Here is a 21,510-nt window from a genome sequence, read left to right as displayed (position 1 = left end):
CGCTCTGGCCTCCCCTCGCCTTGGCTCCGGCCTGCTCTAGCTCTGGCTCTGACCTGCCCTCGCCTTGGCTCCGACCTGCTCTTGCTCTGGCCTGCCCTCGCCTTGGCTCCGGTCTGCTCTCGCCCTGCCCTTGCGCTGGCTCCGGCCAGCCTTCGCCTTGGCTCCGGCCTGCTCTCGCCCTGGCTCCGGCCTGCTCTTGCTCTGGCCTGCCCTCGCCCTGGCTCCGGTCTGCTCTTGCTCTGGCTCTGGCCTGCTCTTGCTCTGGCCTGCCCTCGTCTTGACTCCGGCCTGTTCTCACCCTTGTTCCGGCCTGCCCTTGCCTTGGCTCCAGCCTGCTCTTGCTCTGGCTCTGGCCTGCCCTCGTCTTGACTCCGGCCTGCTCTCGCTCTGGTTCGGGCCTGCCTTTGCCTTGGCTCCGGCCTCCTCTCGCTCTGGCTCAGGCCTACTAGCTCTCTGGCTCTGGCCTGCCCTTGGCTCCGGACTTCTCTAGCTCTGGCACTGGCCTGCTCTCGCTCTGGCACTGGCCTGCTCTCGCTCTGGCCTGCCCTCACCTTGGCTCTGGCCTGTTCTCACTCTGACTCTGGCCTGCCATCGCCTTGGCTCCGGCCTGCTCTCTCTCTTGCTCTGGCATGCCCTGGCTCTGCCTATGGCCTGCCCTCGCCTTGGTTCCAACCTGCTCTCGCTCTGGTTCTGGGCTGCCTTCTCCTTGGCTCCGGTCTGCTCTTGCTCTGGCTCAGGCCTACTCTCTCTCTGGCTCTGGCCTGCCCTTGCCTTGGCTCCGGACTGCTCTCGCTCAGGCACTGGCCTGCTCTCACTCTGGCTCTGGCCTGCCCTCGCCCTGACTCCGGCCTGCTCTGGCTGTAGCTCTGGCCTGCTCTCGTGCTGGCTCTGGCCTGCTCTCGCCCTGGCTCCGGCCTGCCCTCTTCCTGGCTCCGGCCTGACCTCGCCTTGGCTCCGACCTGCTCTCTCCCTGGCTCCGGCCTGCCCTCTCCCTGGCTCCGGCCTGCCCTCGCCCTGGCTCCGGCCTGCCCTCGCCCTGGCTCTGGCCTGTACTTGCTCTGGCTCCGGCCAGCCCTCTCCTTGGCTCCAGCCTGCTCTTGCTCTGGCTCTGTCCTGCCCTCGTCTTGACTCTGGTCTGCTCTTGCTCTGGTTCTAGCCTGACTTCGACTTGGCTCCAGCCTGCTCTCGCTCTGGCTCAGGCCTACTCCCTCTCTGGCTCTGGCCTGCCCTTGCCTTGGCTCCGGACTGCTCTCGCTCTGGCACTGCCCTGCTCTCGCCCTGGCACTGGCCTGCTCTCCTTCTGGCTCTGGCCTGCCCTCACCTTGGCTCCGGCCTGCTCTCGCTCTGGTCTGCCCTCGCCTTGGCTCCAGCCTGCTCTCGCTCTGGCCCGCCCTCGCCTTGGCTCCGGCCTGCTCTCGCTCTAGTTCCGGACTGCCCTTGCCCTGGCTCCGGACTGCCATCGCCCTGGCTCCGGCCTGCTCTCGCTTTGGCTCTGGCCCGCCCTCGCCCTGGCTCTGGCCTGCTCTCTCTCTGGCTCTGGCCTGCCCTCGTCCTGGCTCCGGCATACTCTCACTCTGGCTGTCGCCTGCTCTGGCTCTGGCCTCGCCCTGTCTCGGGCCTGATCTAGCCCTTGTTCCGGCCTGCCTTGCCTTGGCTCCGGCCTTCTCTCGCTCTGGCTCTGGCCTGCCCTTGCCTTGGCTCTGGCCTACTCTCGCTCTGGCCTCGCCCTGTCTCCGGCCTGCTCTCGCCTTGGCTCTGGCCTACCCTTGCCTTGGCTCCGGCCTGCTCTCACTCTGCCTCCGGCCTGCCCTCGCCCTGACTCCGGCCTGCCCTTGCTCTGGCTCCGGCCTGGCCTCGCATTGCCTCCGGCCTGCTCTTGCCCTGGCTCCGACCTGCTCTCGCTCTGGCCTGCCCTCGCCCTGGCTTCGGCCTGCTCTCTCTCTGACTCTGTCCTGCCCATGCCTTGGCTCCGGCCTGCTCTTCCTCTGGCTCTGGAATGCCCTCGTCTTGACTCTAGCCTGATCTCGCTCTTGTTCTGGCCTACCTTCACCTTGGCTCCAGCCTGATCTCGCTCTTGTTCTGGCTCTGGCCTCGCCCTGTCTCCGGCCTGCTCTCGCCTTGACTCTGGCCTTCTATCACTCTGGCTTTGGCCTGCCCTTGCCTTGGCTCTGGCCTACCCTTGCCTTGGCTCCGGCCTGCTCTCGCCTTGGCTCTGGCATGCTATCGCTCTGGCCTGCTCTCGCTCTGGCCTCCCCTCGCCTTGGCTCCGGCCTGCTGTGGCTCTGGCCTGCCCTCGACTTGGCTCCGACCTGCTCTCGCTCTGGCCTGCCCTCGCCTTGTCTCCGGCCTGCTCTCGCTCTGGCCTGCCCTCGCCTTGGCTACGGCCTGCTCTCGCTCTAGTTCCGGACTGCCCTTGCTCTGGCTCCAGCCTGCCCTCGCCTTAGCTCCGGCCTGCTCTTGCTTTGGCTCTGGCCCGTCCTCGCCCTGGCTCCGGCCTGCTCTCACTCTGGCTCTGGCCTGCCCTCGCCCAGGCTCAGGCATACTCTCAATCTGGCTGTGGCCTGTTCTCGCTCTGGCCTCGCCCTGTCTCGGGCCTGCTTTAGCCGTTGTTCCGTCCTGCCCTTGCTTTCTCTCGCTCAAGCCTGCCCTTGCCTTGGCTCTGGCCTACTCTCGCTCTGGCCCTTGCCTGCCCTCGCCCTGGCCTGCTGTCGCTCTGGTTCTGGCCTGCTCTCGCTCTGGCGCGCCCTCTCCTTGGCTCCGGCCTGCTCTCGCTCTGACTCTGGCTGGCCCTCGCCCTGACTCCGGCCTGCGCTTGCTCTGGCTCTGGCCTGCCCTCGTCTTGACTCCGGCCTGTTCTCACCCTTATTTCGGCCTGCCCTTGCCTTGGCTCCGGCCTTCTCTCGCTCTGGCTCTGGCCGGCCCTTGCTCTTGCCTGCCCTCGCTCTGGCTCCGGCCTGCTCTCGCTCTGGTATGCCCTCGCCTTTCCGGCCTGCTCTCAATCTGACTCTGGCATGCCGTCGCCCTGACTGCGGCCTGCTCTGGATCTGGCCGGCCCTCACCTTGGCACCGTCTTGCTCTCGCCCTGGCTCCGGCCTCCTCTCGGTCTGGCTCTGGCCTGCCCTCGCCTTGGCTCCGGCCTGCTCTCGCTCTGGCCTGCTCTCGCTCTGGCTCCGGCCTGTCCTCGCCCTGGTTCCGGCCTGCCCTTGCTCTGGCTCCGGCCAGCCCTCGCCTTGGCTCCGGCCTCCTCTTGCCCTGGCTCCGGCCTGCTCTCGCTCTGGCCTGCCCTCGCCCTGGCTCCGGCCTGCTGTCGCTCTGGATCTGGCCTGCTCTCGCTCTGGCTCTGGAGTGCCCTCGCCTTGGCTCCGGCCTGCTCTCGCTCGGACTCTGGCCTGCCCTCGCCCTGACTCCGGCCTGCTCTTGCTCTGGCCTGCCCTCGTCTTGACTCCGGCCTGTTCTCGACCTTGTTCCGGCCTGCCCTTGCCTTGGCTCCGGCCTTCTCTCGCTCTAGCCGGCCCTTGCCTTAGCTCTGGCTTACTCTCGCTCTGGCTCTTGCCTACCCTCGCCCTGGCCTGCTCTCGCTCTGGCGTGCCTTCGCCTTGGTTCCGGCCTGATCTCGCTCTGACTCTGGCCTGCCCTCGCACTGACTCCGGCCTGCACTCGCCTTGACTCCGGCCTGCACTCGCCCTGGCTCTGGCCTGCACTCGCTTTGGCTCCGGCCTGCTCTCGCCTTGGCTCCAGCCTACTCTCGTTCTGGCCTGCTCTCGCTCTGGCCTCGCCCTATCTCTGGCCTGCTCTCGCCCTGGTTCCGGCCTGCCCTTCCCTTGGCTCTGGCCTACCCTCGCCGTGGCTCCAGCCTGCTCTCGCTCTTGCTCTTGTCTGCCCATGCCTTGGCTCCGGCCTGCTCTTCCTCTGGCTCTGGCCTGCCCTCTAGCCTGATCTCACTCTTGTTCTGGCCTGCCTTCGTCATGGCTCCAGCCTGCTCTCGCTCTGGCTCAGGCCTGTTCTCGCTCTGGCTCAGGCCCGCCCTAACTCTGGCTCCGGACTGCTCTAGCTCTGGCTCTGGCCTGCTCTCGCTATGGCTCTGGCCAGCCCTCGCCCTGGCTCCGGTACACTCTCGCTCAGGTTCTGACCTGCTCTCGCTCTGGCCTCGCCCTGTCTCCGGCCTGTTCTCGCCCATGTTCCGGCCTGCCCTTGCCTTGGCTCCGGCCTTCTCTCGTTCTGGCTCTGGCCTGCCCTTGCCTTGGCTCTGGCCTACTCTCGCTCTGGCCTGCTCTCGCCCTGGCTCCGGTCTGCTCTTGCTCTGGCTCTGACCTGCTCTCGCTTTGGCTCTGGCGTGCCCTCGCCTTGGCTCCATCCTGCTCTCGCCCTGGCTCCGACCTGCCCTCGCTCTGGCTCTGGCCTGCCCTCGCTCCGCCTACTCTCTCTCTGGCTCTGGCCTGCAGTCGCCCTGGCTCCAGCCTACTCTTGCTCTGGCTCTGGCCTCGCCTTGGCTCCAGCTTGCTCTCGCTCTCACTCTGGTCTGCCCTCGCCCTGGCCGCCTGCTCTGGCTCTAGCTCTGGCCTGCTCTCGCCCTGGAACCGGGCTGCCCTCGTCCTGGCTCCGGCCTGGTCTCGCTCTGGCCTGCCCTCGCCTTGGCTCCGGCCTGCTCTCCACCTCGCTCTAGCCTGCTCTCGCTCTGGCTTAGGCCTTCCCTCGCCCTGGCTCCAGCCTGCCCTAGCTCTGGCTCCGGCCTTCGCCTTGGATCCGGCCAACACCTGCTCTGGCTCCGGCCTGCCTTCGCCATGGCTTCGGACTGTTCTCGCTCTGACCTGCTCTGTCCTTGCCTTCGCCTTGGCTTCGGACTGCTCTCGCTCTGACCTGCTCTCGCTCTGGCCTGTCCTTGCCTTGGCTTCGGACTGCTCTCGCTCTGGCCTGTCCTTGCCTTGGCTCCGGCCTGCTCTTGCTCTGGCCTGCTCTTGCTCTGGCCTACCCTGGCTCTGCATCCGGCCAGCCCTCGCCTTGGCTCCGGCCAGCTCCTGCTCTGGCTCCAGCCTGCTCTCGCCTTGGCTTCGGCCTGCCCTCGTCCTGGCTCCGGCCTGCCCTCTCTCTGGCTCTGGCCTGCCCTCGCCCTGGCTCCATCCTGCTCTCGCTCTGGCTAGGGCCTGCCCTCACCCTGGCTCCGGCCTGCCCTCGCCCTGGCTCCATCCTGCTCTCGCTCTGGCTAGGGCCTGCCCTCGCCCTGGCTCCAGCCTGACCTCGCCTTGGCTCCAGCCTGCTCTCGCTCTGGCTCCGGCCTGCCCTTGCCCTGTCTCCGGCCTGCTCTCGCTCTGGCTTGCCCTCGCCCTGGCTCCGGCATTCTCTCGCTCTGGTTTCGGCCTGCCCTCCCCTCGCATTGGCTCCGGCCTGCTCTCGCTCTGGCCTGCCCTCGCCCTGCTCTCTCTCTGGCTCTGGCCTGCCCTTGCCTTGGCTCCGGCCTGCTCTCTCTATGACTCTGGCCTGCCCTCGCCCTGGCTCCGGCCTGCCCTCGCCCTGGCTCCGGCCTGCCCTAGCCCTAGCTCCAACCTGCTCTCAGTCTGGCTCCGGCCTGCCCTCGCCTTGACTCCGGCCTGCTCTCGCTCTGGCTCCGGCCTGCTCACGCTCTGGCTCCGGCCTACCCTCGCCCTGTGTGCGGCCTGCTCTCGCTCTGGCCTGCCCTCGCCCTGGCTCCGGCATTCTCTCGCTTTGGTTTCGGCCTGACCTCGCTCTGGCCTGCCCTCGCCCTGGCTCCGGCCTGCTCTCTCTCTGGCTCTGGCCTGCCCTTGCCTTGGCTCCGGCCTGCTCTCTCTATGACTCTGGCCTGCCCTCGTCCTGGCTCCGGCCTGTCCTCTTCCTGGCTCGAGCCTGCTCTCACCTTGGCTCCGGCCTGCCCTCGCCGTGGCTCGGACCTGACCTTGGCTCTGGCCAGCCCTTGCCCTGGCTCCGGCCTGCTCTCGCCCTGGCTCCGACCTACTCTCGCTCTGGCACCGGCCTGCACTCGCCCTGGATCCGGCCTGCTCTCGCCCTAGCTCCGGCCTGCTCTCTCTCTCTGGCTCTGGCCTGCCTTTGACTTGGCTCCGGCCTGCTCTATGACTCTAGCCTGCCCTTGTCCTGGCTCCGGCCTGTCCTCATCCTGGCTCCGGCCTGCTCTCAATCTGGCTCTGGTGTACCTGCCTTGGCTCCGGCCTGCTCTCACCTTGGCTCCGGCCTGCTCTCGCTCTAGCTCCGGCCAGCCCTCGCCCTGGCTCCGGCCAGCCCTTGCCCTGGCTCCGGCCAGCCCTTGCCCTGGCTCCGGCCTGCTCTCGATTTGCCTCTGGCCTGCCTCACCTTGGCTCCGGGCTAATCTCGCCTTGGCTCCGGCCTGCTCTCGCTCTACATCCGGACAGCCCTCGCCCTGGCTCCGGACTGCCCTTGCCTTGGCTCCGGACTGCTCTCGCCCTGGCTCCTGCCTGCTCTTGCTCTGGCTCTGGCCTGCCCTCACCCTGGCTCCGGCCTGCTCTCTATCTGGCTCTGGCCTGCTCTCGCTCTGGCCTCGAACTGTCTCCGGCCTGCTCTCGCAATGGTTCCGGCCTGCCCTTGCCTTGGCTCCGGACTGCTCTCGCTCTGGCACTGGGCTGATCTCGCTTTGGCACTGGCCTGCTCTCGTTCTGGCTCTGGCCTGTCCTCACCTTGGCTCCGGCCTGCTCTCGCTCTGGCTCTGGCCTGCTCTCGCTCTGGCCTGCCCTGGCTCTGCTCAAGCCTGCCCTCGTCTTGGCTCCGGCCTGCTCTCGCCTTGGCACCGGTCTGCCCTCGCCCAGACTCTGGCCTTCTCTCGCTCTGGCTCGCGCCTACCCTAGCCTTGGCTCTGGACTACTCTCGCTCTGGCTCGGGCCTGCTCTGGCTGTGGCTCTGGCATGCTCTCGCTCTGACCTGCCCTCTCGCTCGGACCATGGTCTGACCTTGCCTTGGCTCCGGCCTCCTCTCGCTCTGACTCTGGCCTGCCCTCGCCCTGGCTCCGGCCTGCTCTGGCTCTGTCCTGACCTCGCCTTGGCTCCAGCCTGCTCTCGCCCAGGCTCCGGCCTCCCCTCGTCCTGGCTCCGGCCTGCTCTCGCCTGCCCTCGAATTGGCTCCGGCTTGCTCTCGCCTTGGCTCCGGCCTGCTCTCGCACTGGCTCCGACCTGCTCTCGCTCTGCCTCTGTCCTGCCCTCGCCCTGGCTCCAGCCTACTCTAGCTCTGATCTGGCCTGCCCTTGCCTTGGCTCCGGACTGCTCAATCTGGCACTGGCCTGCTCTCGATCTGGCTCTGGCCTGCCCTCGCCTTGGCTCTGACCTGCTCTTGCTCTAGCCTGCCCTCGCCTTGGCTCCGGCCTGCTCTCGCTCTGGCTCTGGCCTGCCCTGGCTCTGACTCTGGCCTACCCTCGCCTTGGCTCCAGCCAGCTCTCACCTTGGCTCCGGCCTGCTCTCGCTCTAGTTCCTGACTGCCCTTGCCCTGGCTCCGGCCTGCCATCGCTCTGGCTCCGGCCTGCTCTCGCTTTGATTCTGGCCCGCCCTCGCCCTGGCTCCGGCCTGCTCTCTCTCTGGCGCTGGCCAGCCCTCGCCCTGGCTCCGGCATACTCTCATTCTGGCTGTGGCCTGCTCTCGCTCTGGCCTGCCCTCACCCTGGCTCCGGCCTGCTCTTGCTCTGGCCTGCCCTCGTCTTGACTCCGGCCTGCTCTCGCTCGTTATAGCCAGCCTTCGCCTTGGCTCCGGCAAGCTCTTGCTCTGGCGTAGGCCTGCTGTCGCTCTGGCTCTGTCTGGCCTGCCCTTGCCTTGGCTCCGGACTGCTCTTGCTCTGGCCTGCCCTCACCCTGGCTCCGGCCTGCTTTTGCTCTGGCTCTGGCCTGCCCTTGCCTTGGCTCTGGCTTTCTATCGCTCTGGCTCTGGCCTGCCCTTGCCTTGGCTCTGGCCTACTCTCGCCTTGGCTCCGGCCTTCTCTCGCTCTGGCCTTCTCTCGCTCTGGCCTTGCCCTGACTCCGGCCGGCCCTTGCTCTGGCTCCGGCCTGCCCTCGCATTGGCTCTGGCCTGCCCTCGCCCTGGCTCCGACCCGTTCTCGCTCTGGCCTACTCTCGCTTTGGCCTGCTCTCGCTCTGGCCTGCCCTTGCTCTAGCTCCGGCCTGCTCTCGCCCTGGCTCCGACCTGCTCTCGCTCTGGCCTGCCCTCGCTCTGGCTCCGGCCTGCTCTCTCTCTGGCTCTCGAATGCCGATGCCTTGGCTCCGGCCTGCTATTCCTCTGGCTCTGGCCTGCCCTCGTCTTGACTCTGGCCTGATCTAGCTCTTGTTCTGGCCTGCTTTCGCCGTGGCTCCGGCCTGCTCTTGCTCTGGCCTCCCCTCGCCTTGGCTCCGGCCTGCTCTCGCTCTGGCTCTGGCCTGCCCTCGCTTTGGCTCTGACCTGCTCTTGCTCTGGCTCTAGCCTGCCCTCGACTTGGCTCCGGCCTGCTCTCGCTCTAGTTCCTGACTGCCCTCGCCCTGGCTCCGGCCTACCCTCGCCTTAGCTCCGGCCTGCTCTCGCCCTGGCTCCGGCCTGCTCTCGCATTGGCTCTGGCCCGCCCTCGACCTGGCTCCGGCCTGCTCTCTCTCTGGCCCGCCCTCACCCTGGCTCCGGCCTGCTCTCGCTCGTTATGGCCAGCCTTCGCCTTGGCTCCGGCATGCTCTCGCTCTGGCGTAGGCCTGCTGTCGCTCTGGCTCTGTCTGGCCTGCCCTTGCCTTGGCTCCGGACTGCTCTTGCTCTGGCCTGCCCTCACCCTGGCTCCGGCCTGCTTTTGCTCTGGCCTGCCCTTGCCTTGGCTCTGGCCTTCTATCGCTCTGGCTCTGGCCTGCCCTTGCCTTGGCTCTGGCCTACTCTCGCCTTGGCTCCGGCCTTCTCTCGCTCTGGCCTTCTCTCGCTCTGGCTCTGGCCTCGCCCTGACTCCGGCCGGCCCTTGCTCTGGCTCCGGCCTGCCCTCGCATTGGCTCTGGCCTGCCCACGCCCTGGCTCCGACCCGTTCTCGCTTTGGCCTGCTCTCGCTCTGGCCTGCCCTTGCTCTAGCTCCGGCCTGCTCTCGCCCTGGCTCCGACCTGCTCTCGCTCTGGCCTGCCCTCGCTCTGGCTCCGGCCTGCTCTCTCTCTGGCTCTCGCCTGCCGATGCCTTGGCTCCGGCCTGCTATTCCTCTGGCTCTGGCCTGCCCTCATCTTGACTCTGGCCTGATCTAGGTCTTGTTCTGGCCTTTCGCCGTGGCTCCGGCCTGCTCTTGCTCTGGCCTGCCCTCGCTCTGGCCTCCCCTCGCCTTGGCTCCGGCCTGCTCTCGCTCTGGCCTGCCCTCGCTTTGGCTCTGACCTGCTCTTGCTCTTGCTCTAGCCTGCCCTCGACTTGGCTCTGGCCTGCTCTCGCTCTAGTTCCTGACTGCCCTCGCCCTGGCTCCGGCCTGCCCTCGCCTTAGCTCCGACCTGCTCTCGCCCTGGCTCCGGCCTGCTCTCGCTTTGGCTCTGGCCCGCCCTCGACCTGGCTCCGGCCTGCTCTCTCTCTGGCTCTGGCCCGCCCTCACCCTGGCTCCGGCATACTCTCACTCTGGCTGTGGCCTGCTCTCGCTCTGGCCTCGCCCTGTATCGGGCCTGCTCTAGCCCTTGTTCCAGCCTGCCCTTGCCTTGGCTCCAGCCTTCTCTCGCTCTGGAGTGCCCTTGCCTTGGCTCTGGCCTACTCTCGCTCTGGCTCTTGCTTGCCCTCGCCCTGGCTCCGGCCTGCTCTCGCTTTGGTTCTGGCCTGCTCTCGCTCTGGCGTGCCCTCGCCTTGGCTCCGGCCTGCTCTTGCTCTGACTCTGGCCTGCCCTCGCCATGACTCCGGCCGGCCCTTGCTCTGGCTCTGGCCTGCCCTCGCATTGGCTCTGGCCTCCCCTCGCCCTGGCTCCGACCCGTTCTCGCTCTGGCTCTGGCCTACTCTCGCTTTGGCCTGCTCTCGCTCTGGCCTGCCCTTGCTCTAGCTCCGGCCTGCGCTCGCCCTGGCTCCGACCTGCTCTCGCTCTGGCCTGCCCTTGCTCTGGCTCCGGCCTGCTCTCTCTCTGGCTCTCGCCTGCCGATGCCTTGGCTCCGGCCTGCTATTCCTCTGGCTCTGGCCTGCCCTCGTCTTGACTCTGGCCTGATCTAGCTCTTGTTCTGGCCTGCTTTCGCCGTGGCTCCGGCCTGCTCTTGCTCTGGCCTGCCCTCGCTCTGGCCTCCCCTCGCCTTGGCTCCGGCCTGCTCTCGCTCTGGCCTGCCCTCGCTTTGGCTCTGACCTGCTCTTGCTCTAGCCTGCCCTCGACTTGGCTCCGGCCTGCTCTCGCTCTAGTTCCTGACTGCCCTCGCCCTGGCTCCGGCCTGCCCTCGCCTTAGCTCCGGCCTGCTCTCGCCCTGGCTCCGGCCTGCTCTCGCTTTGGCTCTGGCCCGCCCTCGACCTGGCTCCGGCCTGCTCTCTCTCTGGCTCTGGCCCGCCCTCACCCTGGCTCCGGCATACTCTCACTCTGGCTGTGGCCTGCTCTCGCTCTGGCCTCGCCCTGTATCGGGCCTGCTCTAGCCCTTGTTCCAGCCTGCCCTTGCCTTGGCTCCAGCCTTCTCTCGCTCTGGCTCTGGAGTGCCCTTGCCTTGGCTCTGGCCTACTCTCGCTCTGGCTCTTGCTTGCCCTCGCCCTGGCTCCGGTCTGCTCTCGCTTTGGTTCTGGCCTGCTCTCGCTCTGGCGTGCCCTCGCCTTGGCTCCGGCCTGTTCTTGCTCTGACTCTGGCCTGCCCTCGCCATGACTCCGGCCGGCCCTTGCTCTGGCTCCGGCCTGCCCTCGCATTGGCTCTGGCCTGCCCTCGCCCTGGCTCCGACCCGTTCTCGCTCTGGCCTACTCTCGCTTTGGCCTGCTTTCGCTCTGGCCTGCTCTCGCTCTGGCCTGCCCTTGCTCTGGCTCCGGCCTGCTCTCTCTCTGGCTCTTGCCTGCCGATGCCTTGGCTCCGGCCTGCTATTCCTCTGGCTCTGGCCTGCCCTCGTCTTGACTCTGGCCTGATCTAGCTCTTGTTCTGGCCTGCTTTCGCCGTGGCTCCGGCCTGCTCTTGCTCTGGCCTGCCCTCGCTCTGGCCTCCCCTCGCCTTGGCTCCGGCCTGCTCTCGCTCTGGCCTACCCTCGCTTTGGCTCTGACCTGCTCTTGCTCTGGCTCTAGCCTGCCCTCGACTTGGCTCCGGCCTGCTCTCGCTCTAGTTCCTAACTGCCCTCGCCCTGGCTCCGGCCTGCCCTCGCCTTAGCTCCGGCCTGCTCTCGCCCTGGCTCCGGCCTGCTCTCGCTTTGGCTCTGGCCCGCCCTCGACCTGGCTCCGGCCTGCTCTCTATCTGGCTCTGGCCCGCCCTCACCCTGGCTCCGGCATACTCTCACTCTGGCTGTGGCCTGCTCTCGCTCTGGCCTCGCCCTGTATCGGGCCTGCTCTAGCCCTTGTTCCAGCCTGCCCTTGCCTTGGCTCCAGCCTTCTCTCGCTCTGGCTCTTGCTTGCCCTCGCCCTGGCTCCGGCCTGCTCTCGCTTTGGTTCTGGCCTGCTCTCGCTCTGGCGTGACCTCGCCTTGGCTCCGGCCTGCTCTTGCTCTGACTCTGGCCTGCCCTCGCCATGACTCCGGCCTGCTCTGGATCTGGCTCTGGCCAGCCCTCGCCTTGGCTCCGGCCTGCTCTTGCCCTGGCTCAGGCCTGCTCTCGGTCTGGCTCTAGCCTGCCCTCGCCTTGGCTCCGGCCAGCCCTCGCCTTGGCTCCGGCCTGCTCTCGCCCTGGCTCCGGCCAGCCCTCGCCTTGGCTCCGGCCTGCTCTCGCCCTGGCTCCGGCCAGCTCTTGCTCTGGCCTGCTCTTGCTCTGTCTTGCCCTCGTCTTAACTCCGGCCTGTTCTCGCCCTTGTTCCGGCCAGCCTTTGCCCTGGCTCCGGCCTGCTCTCGCTCTGGCTCCGACCTACTCTCGCTCTGGCCTGCCCTGGCTCTGCCTCTGGCCTGCCCTCGCCTTGGCTCCGGGCTAATCTCGCCTTGGCTCCGGCCTGCTCTCGCTCTACATCCGGACTGCCCTCGCACTGGCTCCGGACTGTCCTTGCCTTGGCTCCGGACTGCTCTCACCCTGGCTCCTGCGTGCTCTCGCTCTGGCCTGCTCTCTATCTGGCTCTGGCCTGCCCTCACCCTGGCTCCGGCCTGCTCTCTATATGGCTCTGGCCTGCTCTCGCTCTGGCCTCGAACTGGTTCCGGCCTGCCCTTGCCTTGGCTCCGGCCTTCTCTTGCTCTAGCTTGCCCTTGCCTTGGCTCTGGCCTACTCTTGCTCTGGCCTGCCCTCGCCCTGCTCTCGCTCTGGCGTGCTCTCGCTATGGCGTGCCCTCGCCTTAGCTCCGTCCTGCTGTCGCTGTGACTCTGGCCTGCCCTCACCCTGGCTCCGGCCTGCTCTGGATCTGGCTCTGGCCTGCCCTCTCCTTGGCTCCGGCCTGATCTCGCTCTGGACTGCCCTCGCCTTAGCTCCAGCCTGCTCTCGCCTTGGCTCTGGCTTGCTCTTGCTCTGGCTCCGGCCTGCTCTCTCCCTGGCTCCAGCCTGCCCTTGCTCTGACTCTGGCCAGCCCTCGCTTTGGCTCCGGCCTGCTCTCGCCCTGGCTCCGGCCTGCTCTTGCTCTGGCCTGTCCTCGACCTGGCTACGGCCTGCTCTTGCTCTGGTTTGCCCTCGTCTTGACTCCGGCATGCTCTCGCTCTGGTTCTGGCCTGCCTTCGCCTTGGCTCCGGCCTTCTCTCGCTCTGGTCTGCCCTCGTCCTGGCTCCGGCCTGCCTCCGGCCTGTTTTCACTCTGGCTCTGGCCTACCCTCGCCTTGGCTCCGGCCTGTTCCCGCCTTAGCTACAGCCGGCTCTCGCTCTGGCTCCGGCCTTCCCCTTGCCCTGACTCTAGCCTGCCCTTGCTCTGGCTCCGGCCTGCTGATGAGAAAAGCTCACAGTCTGCAGGAAGACGTCATCCGGGTGCCTCATGTTCTGGTGAGAAAGCTCATTGGGAGAAATGGTCGAGCCATGCAGATGATGGTCAAGAAGTCTGGTGTGGTGAAAGTAAGCAGTCCACGTGATCGTCAGGACTGGATACCAGACGAAGACGGCATGGTGTCATTCTCCGCGGTAGGAACAGAAGAAAGCCTGGAATATGTGCACATGCTGTTGGAGTACCGAGTGACCTACCTGCGAGAGGTGGAACAGTTAAATCTTGCTAGACTGCGAGTGGATAGACAGCATCATCTGAGTAGCAGAAGATGGCAGCCGTCTAGAAATTGTGAGGCTAGACAGAGAAAGGGCCCCCTAAATAACCGAACAGCTACAGCTGAAGTCAGGGAACTTTCAAGATGTCCTGAGAGTAGTGGGCGTGGGTTTAGAGGTAGTGAGACCTCCAGTAACTCAGGTTTGAGCAGCCCATACAAACGACTCAATAGAGGACGGGACAGTACAGAGTCAAACCGGAGCTTAGATACCAGGGCATGTGAGTCGCACTGCTGTATTGGCCGCTGGGAGCGGGGGATACCTGACAGGGTTTCGCCTGACCGCTGGGAGCGGGGGAGACCTGACAAGGTTACAACCCGGAAATGTGACTTGACAAAGTCAGTGACAGTGACAAATGGTAGGTCCCTAAGGAATGGGCTAATGTCATTGACTAATGTTCCAGGGGCTGAGTAGCACAATTGGAAAGTACATGGTCTCGGTGTACCTCTGGCCTTCCCTCGCCCTGGATCCAGCCTGCTCTCTCTCTGGCTCTAGCCTGCCCTTGCCTTAGCTCCGGCCTGCTCTCGCTCTGACTCTGGCCTGCCCTCGCTACTGCCTGCCCTCATCCTTGCTCCGGCCCGCTCTCACTCTAGCTCTGACCTGCCCTCGCCTTGGCTCCGGCCTGCTCTCGCCCTGGCTCCGGCCTGCTCTCGCTCTGGCTCTGGCCTGCTCTCGCTCTGGCCTGTCCTCGCCCTGGCTCCGGCCTGCCCTTGCTCTGGCTCCGGCCTGCCCTTGCTCTGGCTCTGGCTAGCCCTCGCCTTGGCTCCGGCCTGCTCTCGCCCTGGCTCTGGCCTGCTCTTGCTCCCTTCCTCGGTGTTCCCTCCCCCCACTCCAGCCAGGGACAGGGACTGTCGTGCCCATCTCAGGGGCATGCATATTGGTCGCCCTGCCCCACGGCAATGTGGTGTAATGCATGCAGGTGTCGGGGTCCTGATCCACACTCCATCCTTACCTGAGAGTGAGATATCACACCTCTGGGTGAGGTGCAATACCTCTGTAGCAACCGAGCCCTCGGGGTGCCACAGTTCCATTTATCTTCAGCCTAGGTGACGTATTGTGTAAGCTCCTAGGACAGGGTATACATTATTCTGTATGCCCTCAGGTGCAGCCTGTATTGTATATTAGATTGTAAGCTCGTAGGCAGGGCCGTGATGGTACCCTATCTACCACAAGTTTTTTAAGAGAATAATATGGCCTGCTCTTGCTTTGGCCTGCCCTCGTATTGACTCCGGCCTGCTCTCGCTCGTTATGGCCAGCCTTCGCCTTGGCTCCGGCATGCTCTCGCTCTGGCGAAGGCCTGCTGTCGCTCTGGCTCTGTCTGGCCTGCCCTTGCCTTGGCTCCGGACTGCTCTTGGTCTGGCTCTGGCCTGCCCTCGCCCTGGCTCCGGCCTGTCTGGCCTTCTCTTGCTCTGGCCTGCCCTCGCCTTGGCTCTGGCCTTCTATCGCTCTAGCTCTGGCCTGCTCTTGCCTTGGCTCTGGCCTACACTCGCCTTGGCTCCGGCCTGCTCTCGCCCTGGCTCTGGCCTGCCCTCGCCCTGACTCCGGCCTGCCCTTGCTCTGGCTCCGGCCTGCCCTCGCATTGGCTCTGGTCTGCTCTCGCCCTGGCTCCGACCCACTCTTGCTCTGGCCTGCCCGCTCGCCCTGTCTCCGGCCTGCTCTCTCTCTGGCTCTGGCCTGCCCATGCCTTCTCCGGCCTGCTCTTCCTCTGGCTCTGGCCTGCCCTCGTCTTGACTCTAACCTGATCTTCTCGCTCTTCTCTGGCTCAGGCCTGCTCTCGCTCTGGCCTGCCCTAGCTCTGGCTCCGGACTGCTCTCGCTCTGGCCAGCTCTCGCTCTGGACTGCCCTCGCCTTGGTTCTGGCCTGCCCTCGCCTGGCTCCGGTCTGCTCTCTCTCTGGCCTGCCCTCGCCCTGGCTCCGGCCTACTCTCGCTCTGGCCTCACTCACCATGTCTCCGGCCTGCTCTCATCCTGGCTTCGGCCTGCCCTTGCCTTGGCTCTGGCCTTCTCTCGCTCTGGCCTGCCCTTGCCTTGGCTCTGGCCTACTCTCGCTCTGGCCTGCCCTCGCCCTGGCTCCGGCCTGCTCTCGCTCTGGCCTGCTCTCGCCTTGGCTCCGGCCTGCTCTCGCTCTGGCTCCGGCCTGCCCTCGCCCTGACTCCGGCCTGCCCTCGCTCTGGCTCCGGCCTGCTCTCGCCCTGGCTCCGACCTGCTCTTGCTCTGGCCTGCTCTCGCCCTGGCTCCGGCCTGCTCTCGCTCTGGCAATGGCCTGCCTTCGCCCTGGCTCCGGCCTGCTCTCTCTCTGGCTCTGGCCTGCCCTCGCCCTGGCTCTGGCCTACTCTCGCTCTGGCCTCGCCCTGTCTCCAGCCTGCTCTCGCCCTGGTTCCGGCCTGCCCTTGCCTTGGCTCTGGCCTTCGTATCGCTCTGGCTTGCCCTTGCCTTGGCTCTGGCCTACCCTCGCCTTGGCTCCGGCCTGCTTTTGCTCTGACTCTGGCCTGCCCTCGCCCTGGCTCTGGCCTACTCTAGCTCTGGCCTCGCCCTGTCTCCAGCTTGCTCTCGCCCTGGTTCCGGCCTGCCCTTGCCTTGGCTCTGGCCTTCGTATCGCTCTGGCTCTGGCTTGCCCTTGCCTTGGCTCTGGCCTACCCTCGCCTTGGCTCCGGCCTGCTCTCGCCTTGGCTCCGGCCTGCTCTTGCTCTGACTCTGGCCTGCCCTCGCCCTGACTCCGGCCTGCTCTGGATCTGGCTCAGGCACACTGTCCTCAGGGCCTTGGCTCCGGACTGCTCTCGCTCTGGCCTGCCCTCTCCTTGGCTCCGGGAGCCTACTCTCGCCTTGGCTCCGGCCTGCTCTCGCTCTGGCTCCGGCCAGCCCTCGCCTTGGCTCCGGCCTACTCTCGCCTTGGCTCTGGCCTGCTCTCTCCCTGGCTCCGGCCTGCCCTTGCTCTGACTCCGGCCTGCTCTCGCCCTGACTCCGGCCAGCTGTTGCTATGGCCTGCCCTCGCCCTGGCTCTGGCCTGCCCTTGACTCCAGCCTGCTCTCGCTCTTCTTCTGGCCTGCCTTCGCCTTGGCTCCGGCCTGCTCTCGCTCTGGCCTTGCCTCCTTGGCTCTGGCCTGCTCTCGCTCTGGCCTGCCCTCGCCCTGTCTCCGGCCTGCTCTCTCTCTGGCCTGCCATCGCCCTGGCTCTGGCCTGCTATTGCTCTGGCCTCACCCTGTCTCCGGCCTGCTCTCGTCCTGGTTCCGAGCTGCCCTTGCCTTGGCTCCGGCCTTTTCTCGCCAGATCTGGCCTGTCCTTGCCTTGGCTCTGGCCTACTCTCGCTCTGGCCTGCCCTCGCCCTGGCTCCGGCCTGCTCTCGCTCTGGCTCTGGCCTCCTCTCGCTCTGGCTTCCCTCGCCTTGGATCCGGCCTGCTCTTGCTCTGTCTGGCCAGCCCTCGACCCTGGCTCCATCCGGCCTGCTCTGCTGGATCTGGCTCTGACCTGCCCTCGCCTTGGCTCCGGACTGCTCTCGCCCTGGCTCTGGCCAGTCCTCAGCCTGGCTCCGGCCTGCCCTTGCTCTGGCTCCGGCCTGCCCTTGCTCTGGCTAGCCCTCGCCTTGGCTCCGGCCTGCTCTTGCTCTGGCTCTGGCCTGCCCTCGCCCTGATTCCGGCCTGCTCTTGCTCTGGCCTGCCCGAGGGTCTTAACTCCAGCCTGCTCTCGCTCTTGTTATGGCCTGCCTTCGCCTTGGCTCCGGCCTGCTCCGGCTCTGGCGTAGGCCTGCTGTCGCTCTGGCGTAGGCCTGCTGTCGCTCTGGCTCTGTCTGGCCTGCCCTTGGCTCCGGACTTCTCTTGCTCTGGCTCTGGCCTGCCCTCGCCCTGGCTCCGGCCTACTCTAGCTCTGGCCTCGCCCTGTCTCCAGCTTGCTCTCGCCCTGGTTCCGGCCTGCCCTTGCCTTGGCTCTGGCCTTCGTATCGCTCTGGCTCTGGCTTGCCCTTGCCTTGGCTCTGGCCTACCCTCGCCTTGGCTCCGGCCTGCTCTCGCCTTGGCTCCGGCCTGCTCTTGCTCTGACTCTGGCCTGCCCTCGCCCTGACTCCGGCCTGCTCTGGATCTGGCTCAGGCACACTGTCCTCAGGGCCTTGGCTCCGGACTGCTCTCGCTCTGGCCTGCCCTCTCCTTGGCTCCGGGAGCCTACTCTCGCCTTGGCTCCGGCCTGCTCTCGCTCTGGCTCCGGCCAGCCCTCGCCTTGGCTCCGGCCTACTCTCGCCTTGGCTCTGGCCTGCTCTCTCCCTGGCTCCGGCCTGCCCTTGCTCTGACTCCGGCCTGCTCTCGCCCTGACTCCGGCCAGCTGTTGCTATGGCCTGCCCTCGCCCTGGCTCTGGCCTGCCCTTGACTCCAGCCTGCTCTCGCTCTTCTTCTGGCCTGCCTTCGCCTTGGCTCCGGCCTGCTCTCGCTCTGGCCTGCCCTCCTTGGCTCTGGCCTGCTCTCGCTCTGGCCTGCCCTCGCCCTGTCTCCGGCCTGCTCTCTCTCTGGCCTGCCATCGCCCTGGCTCTGGCCTGCTCTTGCTCTGGCCTCACCCTGTCTCCGGCCTGCTCTCGTCCTGGTTCCGAGCTGCCCTTGCCTTGGCTCCGGCCTTTTCTCGCCAGATCTGGCCTGTCCTTGCCTTGGCTCTGGCCTACTCTCGCTCTGGCCTGCCCTTGCCCTGGCTCCGGCCTGCTCTCGCTCTGGCCTCCTCTCGCTCTGGCTTCCCTCGCCTTGGATCCGGCCTGCTCTTGCTCTGTCTGGCCAGCCCTCGACCCTGGCTCCATCCGGCCTGCTCTGCTGGATCTGGCTCTGACCTGCCCTCGCCTTGGCTCCGGACTGCTCTCGCCCTGGCTCCGGCCAGTCCTCAGCCTGGCTCCGGCCTGCCCTTGCTCTGGCTCCGGCCTGCCCTTGCTCTGGCTAGCCCTCGCCTTGGCTCCGGCCTGCTCTTGCTCTGGCTCTGGCCTGCCCTCGCCCTGATTCCGGCCTGCTCTTGCTCTGGCATGCTCTTGCTCTGGCCTGCCCGAGGGTCTTAACTCCAGCCTGCTCTCGCTCTTGTTATGGCCTGCCTTCGCCTTGGCTCCGGCCTGCTCCGGCTCTGGCGTAGGCCTGCTGTCGCTCTGGCGTAGGCCTGCTGTCGCTCTGGCTCTGTCTGGCCTGCCCTTGGCTCCGGACTTCTCTTGCTCTGGCCTGCCCTCGCCCTGGTTCCGTCCTGCTCTGGATCTGGCACCTGCCAGCCCTTGCTCTGGCTCCGGCCTGCTCTCGCCCTGGCTATCCGGCCTGCTCTTGCTCTTTTCAGTCTGCTGCTGGACAGCAAGCAGCAGCAGGTAAGGTAACTCCTGCTAAGGGCGGCCGGCCACCGCGACAAATCAGTAAAGCGGTGTTTAAATTTGGCGCCAATACTGCTGATTGGTCGTCTGGCCTACCCTCGCCCTGGCTCCGGCTGCTCTCGCCCTGGCTCCGGCTGCTCTTACTCTGGCCTGCCCTCGTCTTGACTCCGGCCTGCTCTCGCTCTGGTTCTGGCCAGCCCTCGCTCTGGCTCAAGCCTGCTACATCTGGCTCCGGCCTGCCCTTTCCTTGGCTCCAGACTGCTCTCGCTCTGGCCGGCTCCCGCTCTGGCTCTGGCCTGCCCTCGCCTTGGGTCCGGCCTGCTCTCGCTCTGTCTCCAGCCTGCCCTCTGGCTCCGACCAGCTCTCGCTCTGGCCGGCGCTTGCCTTGGCTCCGGCCTGCTCTCGCTCTGGCCTGCCCTCGCCTTGGATCCGGCCCTGCTCTCGCCTTGGCGCCGGCCTACTCTCGCTTTAGCTTCGGACTGCCCTTGCCCTGGCTCTGGCCTGCCATCGCTCTGGCTCCGGCCTGCCCTCGTGCCCTTGCTCTGGCTCCGGTCAGCCCTGGCCCTGGCTCCGGCCTGCTCTTGCTCTGGCCTGCCCTCGCCCTGCTACCTGCTCTCTCTCTGGCTCTGGTCGCCCTCGCCCTGCTACCTGCTCTCTCTCTGGCTCTGGTCGCCCTCGCCCAGGCTCCAGCCTACTCTCGCTCTGGACTGCTCTCTCGCTCTGGCCTCGCCCTGCTCTCTCGCTCTGGCCTCACCCTGTCTCCGGCCAGCTCTCGCTCTGGCGTGCCTTCGCCATGGCTCCGGCCTGCCCTCGCCTTGGCTCCGGCCTGCTCTCGCCCTGGCTCTGGCCTGCCCTCGCCTTGGCTCCAGTCTGCTCTAGCCTTGTCTCCGACCTGCTTTCGCTCTGTCTCCGGCCTGCCCTCGCCCTGGCTCCGGCCTGCCCTTGCTCTGGCTCTGGCCTGCCCTCGTCTTGACTCCAGCCTGCTCTCGCTCTGGTTCTGGCCTGCCTTCGCCGTGGCTCCGGCCTGCTCTCGCTCTGGCTCAGGCCTACTCTCTCTCTGGCTCTGGCCTGCCCTTACCTTGGCTCCGGACTTCTCTCGCTCTGGCCTGCTCTTGTTCTGGCACTGGCCTGCTATCGTTCTGGCTTCGGCACGCCCTGCCCTGGCTCTGGCCTTGCCTCCCCTGCTCTTGCTCTGGCTCTGGCCTGCCCTCGCCCTGCTCTCTCGCTCTGGCCTCACCCTGTCTCCGGCCAGCTCTCGCTCTGGCGTGCCTTCGCCATGGCTCCGGCCTGCCCTTGCCTTGGCTCCGGCCTGCTCTCGCCCTGGCTCTGGCCTGCCCTCGACTTGGCTCCAGTCTGCTCTAGCCTTGTCTCCGACCTGCTCTCGCTCTGTCTCCGGCCTGCCCTTGCTCTGGCCTGCCCTCGTCTTGACTCCAGCCTGCTCTCGCTCTGGTTCTGGCCTGCCTTCGCCTTGGCTCCGGCCTGCTCTCTCTCTGGCCTGCCCTTACCTTGGCTCCGGACTTCTCTCGCTCTGGCCTGCTCTTGTTCTGGCACTGGCCTGTTATCGTTCTGGCTCCGGCCCGCCCTGCCCTTGCTCTGGCTCTGGCCTGCCCTCGCCCTGGCTCCGGTCTGATCTCGCTCTGGCTCCGGACTGCTCTCGCTCTGGCCTGCTTTCGCTCTGGACTGCCCTCGCCTTGGCTCTGGCCTGCTCTCTCCCTGGCTCCGGCCTGTTTTCGCTATGGCTTCAGCCTGTCCTCGCCCTGGCTCCGGCCTGCCCTCGCCTTGGCTCCGGTCTACTCTCGCTCTGACTCTGGCCTGCTTTCGCTCTGGCTCTGGACTGCCCTCGCCTTGGCTCTGGCCTGCTCTCTCCCTAGCTCCGGTCTGCCCACGCCTTGGCTCCGGTCTACTCTCGCTCTGGCCTGCTCTTGGCTCCGGCCTGCTCTCGCTCTCACTCTGGTCTGCCCTCGCCCTGGCCTGCTCTCGCACTGGCTCTGGCCTGCTCTCGCACTGGCTCCGGCCTGCACTCGTCCTGGCTCCGGTATGCTCTGGCTCTGGCCAGCCCTCATCTTGGCTCCGGCCGACACCTCCTCTTGCCCCGGCCTGCCTTCGCCTTGGCTCCTGCCTGCTCTCGCTCTGGCCTGCTCTCACTCTGGCTCTGGCCTGCCTTCGCCTGGGCTCCGGACTGCTCTTGCTCTGGCCTGCTCTCGCTCTGGCTTGGGCCTGTCCTTGCCTTGGCTCCAGCTTGCTCTCGCTCTGGCCTGCTCTAGCTCTGGCCTACCCTGGCTCTCTGCCTCTGGCCTGTCCTTGCCTTAGCTCCGGCCTGCTCTCGCTCTAGCTAAGTACTGCCCTCACCCTGGCTCCGCTATGCCATAGCTCGGGCTCGGGCCTGCCCTCGCCTTGGCTCCGTCCTGCTCTCGCCATGGCTCTGGCCTACTCTCTTTCTGGCTCTGGCCTGCCGTCGCCCTGGCTCCGGCATATTCTCGCTATGGCCTGTTCTTGCTCTGGCCTCGCCTTGGCCGTCCGGCCTGCTCTCGCTCTCACTCTGGTCTGCCCTCACCCTGGCCGCCTGCTCTGGCTCTTGCTCGGGCCTGCTCTCGCGCTGGCTCTGGCCTGCTCTCGTCCTGGCTACGAACTGCTCTCGCTCTGGCTCCGGACTGCCCTCGCCTTGGCTCCATCCGGCATGCTCTCGCCCTGGCTCCAGCCTGCTCTCGCTCTGGCTTAGGCCTTCCCTCGCCCTAGCTCCGGCCTGCCCTTGCTCTGGCTCTGGCCAGCCCTCGCCTTGGATACGGCCAGCACCTGCTCTGGCCTGCCTTCGCCTTGGCTTCGGACTGCTCTCGCTCAGGACTGCTCTCGCTCTTGGTTGTCCTTGTCTTGGCTCCGGCCTGCTCTTGCTCGGGCCTACCCTGGCTCTGCCTCCGGCCAGCCCTCGCCTTGGCTGCGGCCAGCTCCGGCTCTGGCCTGCCCTCG

Source organism: Phyllobates terribilis, unplaced genomic scaffold (genome assembly GCF_046119375.1).
Source record: "Phyllobates terribilis strain yellow unplaced genomic scaffold, ASM4611937v1 Scaffold_55__1_contigs__length_8800988, whole genome shotgun sequence".
Taxonomy (NCBI): Eukaryota; Metazoa; Chordata; class Amphibia; order Anura; family Dendrobatidae; genus Phyllobates; species Phyllobates terribilis.
This window is presented reverse-complemented; position numbering follows the sequence as displayed.